At 40.7% G+C, this 15,026-nt stretch overlaps 1 protein-coding gene across 1 annotated transcript in view; it reads right to left on the reverse strand.

Moving 5' to 3' along the window:
• Positions 1-6,806: 6,806 nt before the first annotated feature.
• The window catches only part of tafa5l (TAFA chemokine like family member 5, like), a 51,058-nt gene continuing 42,838 nt past the window's right edge, over positions 6,807-15,026 (reverse strand). Inside the window, exon 6 of the mRNA XM_048242328.1 lies at positions 6,807-6,887. The gene's annotated coding sequence lies outside the window, so the exon portion shown is untranslated. The remainder of the gene's footprint in view (positions 6,888-15,026) is intronic.

Below are 15,026 nucleotides of genomic sequence, written 5' to 3' on the forward strand. Positions count from 1 at the left end.
TGTTCCCATGTTTTGTTCCCATATTTTGTTAAACATGTTCACACTTGATAGATGTAGCTTCAAGTTGTTCAATATTCATAGTTCATATTGTTTAATTTTCACTTCTTCAAGTTCACGTTTTTCACATGTTTAAGAGTTTGTTACCTTCACTGTTCATACATAACTGGAGCTAGTTATTTTCAAGTAATGCATGCACAACACATATGGAACATTGAACCCCCGAACCCCCCCCCTGCCGGTCCGTGAAAAAAAAATGGGAATCAAACCGGTCCATGGTACATAAAAGGTTGGGGATCCCTGGTTTACATGACCATTCACTGATCAAACAAGTGATTATCATCTGGAGACATTTGTCTGTATTTTTTTTTACCGTACTTACCATAACAGATTTTTCTTTAGAAGCCTATGAATAGTGGAGCCTTCACTATGGCAGCTCAGCTGTAGTTGAAAAAACAAAAAAGGATGCAATAGTTTTTATTTAGGGCTATGGACATATATATAGGCCCATATACTGTATATTTCATGTATATACTGTATATGTATGTTCTTGATGCAAAATGAGAAAGTCATGTGCCAAAACTTCAAGTCTCTCAGGTCTTGAACAGAATGAGGAACAGGGGCGTAGCACAAGATCTTGGGCCCCTACATAGGCAGTCCTGATGGGCCCCCATGTTCCTCCCCTTGGGCCCCTATAATCAGTAGTTCTTGGAGTAATTTGGACCACAGTTTTACCCCCAGTCCGACGCCCCTGATGATGAAGGCCTTTGTTATTGAATTAGGATGTTAGTGAAAACCCTGTGGCAAGCCTTATCTTAATTTATGTTTCTCACGGAATTGTTAATGGACATTTACCCAACAGGCACAAGGTTAGTAATGCAAAATGAATTATGTTGAACAAAATCATTCATTAAACAATTTAATTATGAGACTGTTTACAATATACAATTGATAAGCTGGGGAATGGAAACATTCCTCTTGAAATTTTAATTAAACAATTTTTGAAATGTACACCTCTGTGTACTCTTAGCCAGTGACTGTGTGGAAGAACCTTTTCCTAGAAGTGGGGTGAGCCTGACTGGGAAATTGCCAACACTGTGAAGTCTATCCTCAGGGGTGTGATTTCCGTGAAGGAACATGACCCCAACTCAGCCCAAAGTGCATTGAAAATTACCGGGCCGGACTTTTCTTGCCGTCTGCTGGATAAAAAGTCCCAAAAACCTGACAGTACAATCAGGCTTTCCAAGGACTGCTCTCCCGGAGTGACTGTGTACATGGCATGATTGGAGCAGTCGATCTAAGGATTGCCTCAAGGGAGTGGTACACACAACCTTGGGTGAACATGTGACAAAAAGATCAAACTCTAGAGAAAGTCAAAGGGAGGGAGAGAAGAATGAGAAGATAAGAACATTGGCACGGAGCAAAGCACATCAGCACAGCAAACTTCATTTTCCTGGTAGGAAAATAACCCCAGGACCATGATCATTACTGTACTCTTGTGCCTGTTTGGGAGATGGACAGTGGATAATAACAGATAAGGCAGAGATAAAGATAAAGGCTACCTGACCTAAAGGAGCACAGCCAATTCTATCTCTCTTTCTCTGTGTTATCAGGAGGATCTGGAGGTTTCACATATATAATTTATCAAAGGGAGTGTGCATAGGTATTCTGCTGTGGCAGTTCATCCTGATAAACTTCTGACTTCTGATAAACTTTGCCTTTACCTCTGAAGATGCCCCTCCAAGTTGCTATCAAGTTTCCTCCCAAAAGATCTGAAATAACCTGGACCAGACACTTTATAGAGGGGGAGACAAATCACTAAGGGAAAGATGAGGGGTTTATGAGGTCAATTCCTAATGCTAAACATTGCAGAGTTTTGTAAGGGAAGTCCCACCCTGTAATGTAAGTAGCCAATTGCATTGTTGGGAATAGCATGATTGACATTTTGGCTCCTGTTTAATTCCCCCGTAACCATGGCAACAGTCATGCGGTGAAAGTTGGTGCATGCACAGTGAGCAGGTTAACACAAATAATTACATCCTTTTTAGCATTTGAGTGTTTTTGGAGAAGATATTTGAAGCAGCTTGGTCTGCAAAAAGTCCAAAAGTTCCAGTTCCAGTAATTGGTTTGAACCCTGCATTAAGGTGGAAGTAAGGCCTTTTGACTATTAAAATAAATAACCGTGACAATTTGCACCATTACTACTGATCTTTCTGAGGCCTTTGAACTGAGTTTCACAACTATGCTGACCTGACTTGTTTACCTCAGATGTAGTATGCTTGCCCCTACTCTCCTGTTTTGAAAGCCTGTAACACAGAGCACCTTGTATAATCTTTTGTGTAAGCACTGTGCAAATAACACCAAATTGCCATTAATTGCTGCTTCTGTTGTGACTATAAGCAAGCTCTGATGCTTTTATTTCTTACAAAACAACATCCACAAGAGTAAGGAAGGCTGAACTGAAGCCCACTGACATCAGAAATAGTATTGTGAACCTGCTCTGACTTGTTTCACATAATAGTACATACATACTACCTTCCTATATCCCCACCCCCTCAAAAATAATTAAATAAAAAACACAACAGTGAGCTCATTTGGAATTTGGATCAGTGACCCCAGTCCTGCAAGCCTCCAACCTGTCTGACTGTCTTTTCCAAGAGAATGCCACCAGGCCCTACACAGACTCATACTGACGTTTTCAAAATGAACACTGGATGCCTGCAGGGCCCTTATAAAAGGAAACCTTTGTTGAGGAAATTGTAGCACTCTCAGATACAGTGAGCAGGCAGTGACAGAGCTGGGTGGATGGATTGATGGATGGATAAGTGGATAGATGGGTATGTGACAAGCCACGTCGTTCTTCTCCCTGCTGTGTCTGTGTGAAGGATGCTACTGGGTAAACTTGCAGAACATTCAACATCATCAAGCTCATCTCCATTTACAAAAAAAACTCTTCCATTACCCTCTTCAATTTTTCCCTCTGTGCTTATATATATATACTGAAAGTAATTGTGGTGAATAATTACTTAATATTAATCTTAGATTGGCAAACTTCAGGAAAACAGGTTTATTCTGTTAAGCAGAGAGGGTACAAAAAATGGTCTATGGTCTATGTAGGCCATGGCTCTGTTGGATCAACCTCTCTCTCTCTTCTTCAGTTCTCCATCTAGTTCTCGTTTTTCTAACAAACAATGCAAGTTAGTCACTTTTGTGTGGGTTAAACAAAGAAAGAATTTGGCGGCAAAACAAGCCCACGCGGTTGGTTCTCCAGATGGCATCAGACACACCTACTTCACACCTACCCATTCTTATCTGATGCATGAGGAGAGATATCCTATACATCAGAAATATCACTTCGTTCCAAACATTCTTACATCATTACAATCCTTGTACTGAGACTATTACAATGATACCAAACATGAATACATTTACATTTCATGACATGGATACAGTATAGCAAGGTAACATCCTTTGTCTTGTGGATCTGATAGCCCTTGGAACCAGTACATTAGCATTTCATTGGGGGAGGGGAGGGTGTCTTTGTTTCATGCCAAGAGGGGCCACATGGCTAACTAAAACTAGTCTTGAAACTCCAAAATTATTGCCATCAATACACACACACACACACACACACACACACACACACACACACACACATATATATATATATATATGTATGTGTGTGTGTGTGTATGTTTGTGCATGCATCAACAGGAGCCTATTTGAAAGAACAGCACTGCCACAGTGAATGGATTGGGAGCCCAGTAATTGGGAGCGAGTGATTCTGTGCTTTGCGTATATGCCAGAGGCATAACAGAGTTTATTAGGAACCATAAAAACACCATTAAAATTCACAACTCATGGACCCTTTCCCTGCGCCCTCTCGAGACTGATAAATTACCTGTGTTCATTGAGAACGACCGTTTTTGGGGTTTTTATCTTTTCGCCTTTTCTACACGGTGAGTTTACAGTCTCCACCCATTTCTCCGCAAGAATTATTTGTGTAAGTGGCTCCCTATTCTTTCTGATTTCCACCTTGAAAGTATTGAGGGCATTTGGCATAACTAATGGGTTTGCTGAGAAAAATAATTCTTCCACCGCTGCCATGTTTTACAAATCATGTCAAGACAATAAGCGTATACGCATTTCACCACTAACTGTTCAAATCTTTCCCAAAGTATTCATGACTCACTCATTGTTTTTATTTGTGTGTGTGTAGGAGGCATCCAGATTTTACCAGACTTACATTGAGCCAATCATATGGTGTGTTGTGAAGACATCGTGCCAATCATGTGTTGTGAACTCTCTGCTGGAGCAAGATTGGTGTCGTGAAGCCTTGCGCAAGTGCATTTCAGTTGAATCGGATGCCCGATGAGTGCCCAAAAAGCGTTGCAATATGGACTTTGGCGTAGTCTTTGTGTTAACTTTGGTTAGTCTGGACCAATGATTTCAATCACATTGATCAGGGATTCCTAATGTTACTTCCTACTTCACCTAACCTTTATACACTGATAATAAACCACATTGGCTGACAAGAAACATTGTGTTTACCTTTGCTGTATTTTTTTTTTATGTTTGCAGGGGTTGCTACTACGGTTAATCACTGTCACTGATTTTGAAACTAATGCCATCCCCTCTCATCGCTGATTGGACCGCCATCCTGGTGACTGAGGGAAATGTAAGTGCATTAAGAGGAGCCAGCCTAGTATCTCATTGAGACTGGCAGGGCCAGGCCAACAAAATGTAACAGCTGAAATGACTATTGATCCCCCAGATGTTACTGTGATAAACGGTACTCATACATTCATATAAAAAGCTCCATAAGCACAAAGCTTATGGCAGTGGTTGGGGTTTATGCATCACATCATGTCATGTCAGTTTTATGTGATTTGACAGGAACTCATTACTGATTGCTATGTAGAGATCTTAAGGGCACCGCACAACAGTAACAAAACATGGTGCAAGTTACTTCCAAGAACATCAGTGTTGGCTTAAAATTTCCAATTGCCTGGCGACTATACTTTTATTTCAATGGATGACGTTCTTGTGAAAGACCAGGCTTTTTGACAAAGATATTTATGAGATATGCCTCTGTATAACACAGGCGAGAGCAAAATAATAAACTAGATTAGATTTATTCTTAATGTTGGATTTCACAGTAAGAGATACTACTCAAGAACCGAGAACAATATTTGCCATCATGAGAAACAAAACACACACACACACACACACTCACACTCTCTCTCTCTCTCCTGTGAGCAGAGTCTTTTTTCTTATCATATACTTCAATGTTTTTATTATTAACATGTGTGTCAGGTGAACAAAGCCTTACATTCTATGATAAACAACTGAATATACTTTTTTTCTCCTCATCCTTATTTCAGGCCCTCCCCTCTTCTTTGCCAAGCAATCACACATACAGTACATACGCACAAACATATGCACACAAATAAGTTAACAGAGCAAAACTTTCTCCTGAAACCATAAAGCATATATGTCAAATGAAGCAAAAATCTATTGATACAGGCTGTATTATCTATTTCCTACTCATACAGTACATATGAGGAAAATAAACAATCAAAATATAATAACCATTAGCCTGCCATAACTTGATACAATACATATTTGGGTATACTTATTATCTTATATATTTGACATACAGTATATTTTCAGTACAAATATATTAATACATAAAAAACATAAATTTTGTTGCGACGTTTGCCGAAGTCAAAGGCCATGTATAAAACTGTGTTTGAAGTTTCAGGCAATTCCAAGATCCTGCAATGTTTTTTTTTGCCTGTTTCCAAAGCAAAATAACCAATAGAGGGACATCAAAAAAATAAATAACAAAAAAAGAATACCTCCCATCACAGTGACTTAAAGGTTAACAAGACACACACACACACACACGCACACACCCAAATGTTCCAGTTTTCTCTCTGACCTCCTTGATGTGAATCATGACTAAAGTTTCAGTTGAAAGACCACTATGTTCATACAAATAAAACACTGGAAAGGGACACTGAAAGCAGATAGCACAGGGACCCAGGGGGCGAGGAGGCCAGGGAAGGGCAGCCAGAGGAAGTCCCAAAAGGCTGACTGCTCTTCAGCAAATGATGCAACAGGCAAATGTTCCCTGGCAACACCACCAGGTTACCAATTTTGCACCAAAGCAGCCATCCAACAGAATGTGACCAGAAATTGAAGCTCTAACCAACTCACTTTCTTTGTGTGTTTTTTTTGTCCGCTTTTTCTCTCTCTCTCTCTCTCTCTCTCTCTCTCTCTCTCTCCCTCTCCCTTTCCCAATGCAGTCTAGTCCACTATAGTCATTAGTGCCAGAGCATTGGCAGCAGTTTCTCAGCCAGTTCAGTAGGGTGGGAAATGAGTCTACCAACTGGGTTTGTCAATATTGGTTCCCCAAAAGTCCCGCGATGCATTCCACTTTGCTAGTCTCAGTCCCAATGCATTTGATGGCATGAGTGTTGCAGCCATTGAAAATGGTATGTAGAAGCTTTTTTCCTGTTTGTTTACAATTTCACAGATTGTTCATTTTTTATTTTGTTTTCGTTTGTTTTTCAATTCTCAACAGCACTGAATGACCATATGACTGTGAATGTGTCTCCCCAACATCACAGTGTGTCTCATGTTTTCCTCCAGTCAAGGTCCACTGCTGGCGAGCTTTCGTTGTTGTTGTTGTTGTTGTTGTTGAGGTTTAGAAGCAAAGTTGAATAGCAGATCTGTAACATGGTGTGGGCTCCGCTGTGTAGGGGAGTGGGGTGGAGGAATTGAGAGGTGGATGGGGGGGGGGGGGGGGGGGTTAGGGGGCATTAAGCTTCAGTTCTCGGCTTCAGGAGGATGAACATGATGGACTGGCCTAAACGTCAGTAAACCTACAGACAGAAGAAAAAGGTGTGAGACTGTGAAAGTAGTTCAAATTAAAACACTGACAAACTCATTTGTGTGTCTGCCTTACTGTGTATATTAGGCTAGTTCAGTTTTTCATTGATTCTGTGAAATAATGACATAATTGGATTTTTACAGTGTAACAACTATGGTAACAAGGAGAGAGAGAGTAAGTGTGTGTGTGTGTGTGTTTAGAATGATATTCTCTATCATTTAGTGATGGTCACCGCACAACAACACTTTCCAGAAGCTAACATCAGGCCAGTTTTCACAAGGACAACAACATGAAGTTTTCCATTTCTGTATACTTTAGAAATTGAAATCATTATGATGATATTACATATTTATAAAGCAAGAGAGCAGAAGGGTTGGGAGAAATAGATATAAATGGTACCAACAGCTGAATCAATATCAATAAGCCTCATGCCATGACACCCCATCATTTCACATTGCAATCATACCTCCTGCTTTTACTTGTGTTTTTCTATTGAGGCCAAGTATGGCAGAAGAATGATGGAGATATATTGAAAATCTGGCTGAGTATGTAAAGCCGCTGTTGTTGACCTTTGAAATGGCACAGCCCTGATGGCTCCTCTCCTATCCTCTGGGTATATTAAATATTTTCAACTGATGTAGAGGCAACATATCTGACTCTCATTCATCTGGGTCTGTCTCAGGCCCGGATCTAGGCTGCTCAGATTGGGGGGGCAAATAGAAATTTGGGGTGGGCACAATGAATACACAACCCCCTGCTCAGTTTCACCTACAAATGCCTTACTTTTCACCTTAAAACCCGTATCTAATAGCAAACATGACATATTACATAGAACTGTTAATCATAGACCTGATTTTAATATTTACAGATATCTAGGCTATATTTAACATTTATTTTCTATGTGGCCTGTTATGAAATCATGTATTGAACAATTAAAGCACAGTTCAGCTTTAAGAAACTCAAATAGTCTACATGCATGCTTAGCATTTTTTTTCATCATTAAGGCTACTTTGACAAACTCTTAGTCAGCTGATTTTAATATTTACAGATATCTAGGCGATATTTGTAACATTTATTTGGTATTAGGCCTGTTATGAAATCATGTATTGGACAATTTAAACACACTGTGAAACCTGAAGCCCAAAGTTGGAGACATGCATTTAGACATTGCTGCAAATGTAAAACCGGATTACTCTGGAATGGCTAACTGTACAGGGGAATGCTTTACATCTTTTTATTCGGTAAGGTCTGCTGTTTCTTCTAATATATGGTTTGTCATGTGTTCGGAAAAAATTCGTGAAGTATTCCACCGAGATGAATGGGTAGGGAGATGGGCGCAGAATGTAACATGATAAACTAGATGTACCGCATAGCGGTACAAAATATGACCGCCGCTCAGTCCTGTACATCCGTTCCGCGAAAATAAATCACACTTCAATTTGTCTCCATATTTTACTCCATCCCCACTCTTGAAACTTTTGTGTATGCTTGTTTGGCATGCCTGAGTGTGTGTGCGGCTGCACAGAAAGTAGCCTACTGGTGCTGAAAAGGTGAATAGATTGTAGAATAGCCAAAGAAGATGTAGCATTGTTATAAAACCTTTAAAATCTCTAAACAATCACAAGTAGGGCAGTTCATCACAGTTCATCCATTGCAACTGGATTGATGAAAGGTCACTTACACCTGTAGGCTACATTGTATTTGGGAAAAGCAAAAGGTATCAGCATAATGTTATTTATTTATTTATTTATTTATTTATTTATTTTTTTTTTTTTTATGTATTTTTAAACAAAAACATCTCTGTCAGTTCCATGCCGTTTTCAACAGCTATCAAAAACAAAGGTCATTTTTGGATGGATGGATTTTTGTGAATGTTTCTTCTTCTACATAAGATTTTAGTCATCCTTAGTTCATGTAATACTTTATTGTCAATGCACAAATTAAGTAACAGTAGTCTGAAACGTTATTGTTAATGCACAAATTAAGTAACAGTAGCCTAGTCTGAAACGAAATGCTGTTTTACATCTAACCAGTGGTGCAAATAACTGACATGTCCAAATGGGCCTTGATGAAATGCGCCGCTAGACTGTTCATACACATTTTAACGGGCCAAAGTTGAAGAGCTTTTGTCCGTTATTGTTAGTGCAAATATAGGCTGATTCATGTTCCCTTGCATTGTTTAACTGAGGTCCATGGCTAGTCTGGCTTTCATCAGACCAAGCTCAATCTTTTAAGAAAAAAAAAAATAAATAGCGGGCAGATCAGGCTGGGTTCACCCAGCCTAGTCCATAGGCACCGATTTTGTTTAATTTTCCGATTGAGATATACACGCTCTGGCTATTCTAAATGCAAAATGCATCAGGGAGTTATGACAAAACGGTAACTAACAAACTAGATCCTAATAGAAAGCTGTTAGCTTCCCTAAGCTACAGGTAGGATTATAAGGTAGGCCTATTTACAACATAAATTGTCAATAGGCTATGCTGGCTTATTACAAATAAAATCTCCTTTGGAAACCAATGGCGACGCCTTTACAGTATCAAAGCGGACTTAAACTGTCATATCGTGGCGAAAAGTTGTAATAACATTCACGCAGCTCCATGAGTCAAGGAAAGCGAATGAAGTAGCCACTTCTAAATGGGACCCACTACACAGTAGCTTAAGGTGTTTTGCTAAAGCAGCCATAATGAAATGAAGGTGTCATTGTTTGGATACTTTACACACGCGTGCTTTTTAATTTCACAGACTACAACTACCAAGCTGTAATCAAAGCACATCGATTCCCCTCTCACACCCTGCACGCACTTAAAAACAAAATAAACAGGCGTCTCACGATGTATAGGCAAAACTGTATCAGACCCGGTGTAACATTGGTAAATCTTCCATTGCACAGAATGATTTTGTAGCACGTGCAATAAATGACAGTCGAAAAGATACAAACAGTGCTGCTATACATTTGCTTGGTATAACTGCATTTATAGTTTTCTACAAATGCAATAAATCAAATGCCTCCATCACTCAACCAACGCTAACGGTAACATTACCTAGGTCCTTATTGATATTACAAGATTAGCATTACCTGCAGTAAAACCAAGCATGTCCGATAAACATCCTCAGATTTATTTCGGCTTCAAGAAGAAATGGGAATTACACTTCATGTGAACATCGCCCTATCCTTATTAGATGTTCGCTGCGGTAAATTACAGTCCTTGTATGAAGCGTCCATTGTTTTTCCAACCCACTTTTAACTTCCAACAAAATTACGTCTCACTGCAACGATCGCCATCTAGTGGACAAAGCGACTACTTCGCCAATACAGAAAATGCAGCCATGATGATGATGATGATGAATATTTATTTTGGCTTTCTTTTAATCCTACTGAATTTGTAATTATGTATCGGCCGTTCTAATACCGATAGTATGTGGGTGCCTGTGTGTGTGCATGTGTATATGTGTGCACCGCCATTTACAGGCCAATGAGTGTACAGTCACTAAATGTAAACATAACCTAATTTTTTAGACCCCCATGGATGAAATTCTCTGAAACTTGGCATACCCCCGGAGAATGCCAGGTCAATCATACACATAAAATTTGGTGCAGTTCTGAACATCTTAACTGAAGATAGGGGCGATTAAAGCAGAATAATATTGCATTTTCATTTTTACGAGGGGGTGGGGGTGCAAATCACAAATGAGTGATTATGAGCCAGGTTGATGTGGGCCCTTGAGACCAACATACCATAAAAGATGCTTCAGTTCTTCATCCTCAGTGCCACGGTTCAGGTAGTTATTTAGGAAAAACTGTTTTTTTTTTGCGGTTCAGGGGGGCCCAACACGGGGTTGGTTGGTGGTGGTCCCGGGGACGAAATTAAATTTTTCGTAAAAGTCTAGTGGGGCTACATACCCACCAAATTTCATGTACCCGGTGGTTCGGTGTCCGGGTATCAATGACCAAAAATTCAGGGAGTAGATGACGGGAAATTTTCTTGAATTATGTGCATGTGTGCGTGTACAAATTTATGTTTATGTGTGTGGGGTGTGTGTGTGTGTGTATGTGCGTGCTTGTGTGTTTGCCTGTGTATGTGTGTTTGTGCATGTGCATGCATGCGTACATATGTCTACTGTGTGAGTATGTGTCATCACATTATGATTACTGTAAATGTATGTGTGTGCGTGTGTATCTGTTTATGCACATGTGTGCACATGGAATGGGTTAACATGACCCCTGGAGGCAAACATACTGAGGAAAAAAATTGGTCATCCTAGGCCCTACAGTTCTCAAGATATTCACAGAGAACTGTGTCTGCCTACCCTCCTTTTGGGGTCCAGTCCAGCGGGGGGGGCTACAGATCAAAACGAAGAATGACGGTTCCATGCTATCCATGTGGGGGTACATGCCCACCAAGTTTTGTGTACCCGGTCTTTCAGTGTCCGGGAATCCTTGTTGGTGTACGTCACTAAATGTACACATAAATTATTTTATTGTAAGGCCCCCATGAACGAAAGTACACAAAACTTGGCATGCATTCGGAGGGTGTCATAATGATCCTACACTTTTAATTTCGTGCAGTTTTGACCTTGTCAGCCAGAGATATTGTGATGAAAACACCTAATTTTTTGCTTTTAATTTTTTTAACTAGGTGGCGCTATACATGAAATAAGTGGTAATGGGATGGGTTGACATGCCCCTTAAGACCAACATACATAAAAAGGTGGACCTCCTAGGCCCTACGGTTATCGAGATATTCACAGAAAACTGTCTCCGCCACCTACAGGCCAGTTGGTGTATAGTAACATAAATTAATTTATTGTGTGGCCCCCATGAACGGAATTCCACAAAACTTGGCGTGCATACAGAGGGTGTCATAATGATCCTACAATTCCAATTTCGTGCAGTTTTGACTATGTTAGGTCACAGATACCTTCAATTACAACACCTCATTTTTACTTTTTTGTGTTTAACTAGATGGCGCTATACATGAAATGAGTGGTTATGGAATGGGTTGACATGGCCCCTTGAGATCAACATACAAAAAAAAAAAGGTCCTCCTAAACCCTACGGTTTTCGAGATATTCACAGAAAACTGGTGATGGTTCCATGCTATCCATGTGGGGTTACATGCCCACCAAGTTTCGTGTACCCCGGTCTTTCAGTGTCCCGGGAATCATTGACGGAAATTTGGGCATGCGAAAAAAGAAAAAAAAAAAAAAAAAAAATCTGACTAAACCTATATGACCGCCGCTTTGCTGCGCGGCAGTCATAATTAGTTACTTTTCTCGCGAACCGTTTACCACAACTTGCGGCCAACATCGTTTAAAAGCTGAGAAAAAGCTCTTTCGTGTGATGTGATACATGTAATATATTTGTGAAGAGTAGGCTATCGGAGTATAGGCTATTTCAGCAAAGAAGGCGTGAATTTGGACGCACTTTCTTTCTTGCCATGCGCTGTCACATTCTCCACTGCGTAAAAGACATAGGCTAAATTAATTTGCGTTGTGAATGCTAAGCTTAATCAGGCCATAGGCTGAATAAAAATCGCTAGTGGGATGCAAAGCAGAATATAGAAAGAAATGGGCACCAAGGCCACAGTGGCCTGTGAACCTCCGATTTTCAAAGGGACATCACGGCCAACGCAAGGGGCAACGACGTGGCCGCCGTAAAATTCCCACCCTGCTTATAACACAGTTGAATGAATGACCAATGTTAACAAACTAACTGGCTAGATCACCTTAGAAAGCTAACATGCACATTAGCTAAAAACAAACCTTATTCAAACGAGAATAATACAAAAAAGGTCTTTATTTAAACCAGCAACAATAATCTACATTACATCTAGTAGCCTATAACCTTTATGGAAATATAGCTAAGCCCTCTCTACTGAAGTATGAAACAGCAAGTGATGCACTCAGTGTGGAATGGTAGGGGAACGTGTCGCTGCTGCTCCGGTAGCTTATTTATACTATCCAACCAGCAAATCAGCACTCTCGAAATTCAGACGGACGAATTAGAAAAGTGTGATTGGCAGATTCAATAGCTGTCAATTAAAATTGACCAATTAGGTGGGGCAGAAGAAATATTCTCTATTCTAGATCCGGCCATGGTCTGTCTCCATGTTCCTCAGCCAAAATCAAAAAGTTCAAACACACAGAAAGTCCCCAAAAAGTGCTTGGAGGAGACAGTCTATAGCTTTTGGTTTATTAAATCATGACACCTCTTCCACATGCATGAATAAAGGTCTAGAATCCAATGGGCTCTCTAGAATTAACTAGTAAAATAGTTACCCTTAAGGGTAAATTATTGTAATACAGATTGAAGAGATCAGTCTCAGTGACATCTGCAATGAGCACAATTAGAAGACTTATACATATTTATTCAGTGGTACTTGGAATATGCAAGGATTTGAATTATTCATCTGCAAACTATGGCTGGAGGAAATATTCCCACTTAGGTGATATTTGTGGCAGTGGCACAAATATCGGCCATATTTAGCCGACCACCTTTAAAATCGCGATGAGTCACATTATGAAGAGTTTATTTATCATTAGCTGGGTTGTAATGCTTTATAGCTGAGAGTCTAAGTGATCATTGTGTTATACATGAATCACTGTGCATCCAGTATTTCATATAAGCGGTCCAACAAAATATACATTGGCATGCAGATGAATAATTTACTGAGAAAGTTTGTTAAGTCAATGCATTGGATTGCTCACATGAATCTTTTACAGGGCTACAGTATGATTTTGGAGGGGACTCTACTGAATCTCTCAGATCTGAAACTCTGCCTCGCAAATAAATATCTATGACACACCCAATTTCCCTGTTTCCCTGTCTCTGGTAATTGCCTGTGATTCATTCTGTTTTCTCAGTTACAACCAGAGAAATCAATAGAAGCAACAAGTTTTAGCCCAACCCATAATTCTCTGGTTAATATCCAGCTGCGGCAGCAGCAGACCCCATTGTTCAGCTACAGTGCCATAACAGGCTGAAGGCTTCACTAACAAGGAACAGGTCCCATTCCCAGGCTGGCCGCAGAGCACATGCTGTTTCCGAGTCAAGTGCCTGTACACTGAGGCATGTTGACATTGAAAAACATTTAATGTGAGCAGAGGAGGCGCTTTTTTCTTTCTTTTCCAGGTGTAACTGAATGAGTGTCAAGTGCAGTGTGGCAGCCAAGGAGCTATCAAGATAAGTGTGAGGGCTCCTTAGATGGCAGTTGGCTCTTGGAAGTGGATCTGGGTCCATGTCAGGTCTGTTCTAGACCGTTCTTCTGCCTGGTTTGCAATGACAGTGCATTCACCTGACTTTACCCTACACATAAATGCACTGTTTTAGAATTGGCCCACCGTGTCTAGGTTTGCGTGTAAATGTTGCAGATGTGACTGAGAGAGAGGCTAGTCCTTTAGCTTTCAGCCCCGTGCTTAGTTTAGGAGGAAAAGAAACATCTTGGACTACACTTTGTGCTGCACTACATAAATCACACTTCAAAGATTTCTACCGAAAAGGGGGAGATAAAATAAAATATGACTTGAAGTGTAACTCAAAACGATTTGAGTCACGGATTTGAAGCTGAGCACTTTGCAGGGAAGTGTAGATTATAAATCTTGTACTCCTGTTCTCCCCTCCCCTCCTAACAACAACGACAACAACAACAATAAAAAAACAACAACACGAAACAAACAAACAAGTCTTTCCCATTCGGCGCACTCACTCAGGGATCGGTGGGACGTAAGCAGCGCTGACAAACAACAGCTGGTTATGTAGATTTATCTTGTTAAAGACGACCTTATCTCACCCTCCCTCTCTCTCTCAGCTCCGTCTGCCAGTTAAGCAGCCGTTATGGGTTATGGGGCGGAGGGCGGCTCTTCGGAGGCCGCTGGGCGGCTCTTCAGCTCCTTCATCCCCACGCCCCAGCCCCGCCTCATCTCCTTCATCCCCACCCCATCCCCATCCTCACCACACCACCCCACACCCAACCTCATCGTCTCCTGCGTTGCCGCGCCCCCATATTCCCCTCTAATCCTGTTCTGCCCCACCACTGATCAGGTAAGCCGCCCCTGACACAGCTTAATCATTGCGACTGCCGAAAATTGGCCCCTGATAAACGATAAGATCTCTATGCTATTTCAGCGC

This window comes from Alosa alosa, chromosome 4 (assembly GCF_017589495.1).
Source record: "Alosa alosa isolate M-15738 ecotype Scorff River chromosome 4, AALO_Geno_1.1, whole genome shotgun sequence".
Taxonomy (NCBI): Eukaryota; Metazoa; Chordata; class Actinopteri; order Clupeiformes; family Clupeidae; genus Alosa; species Alosa alosa.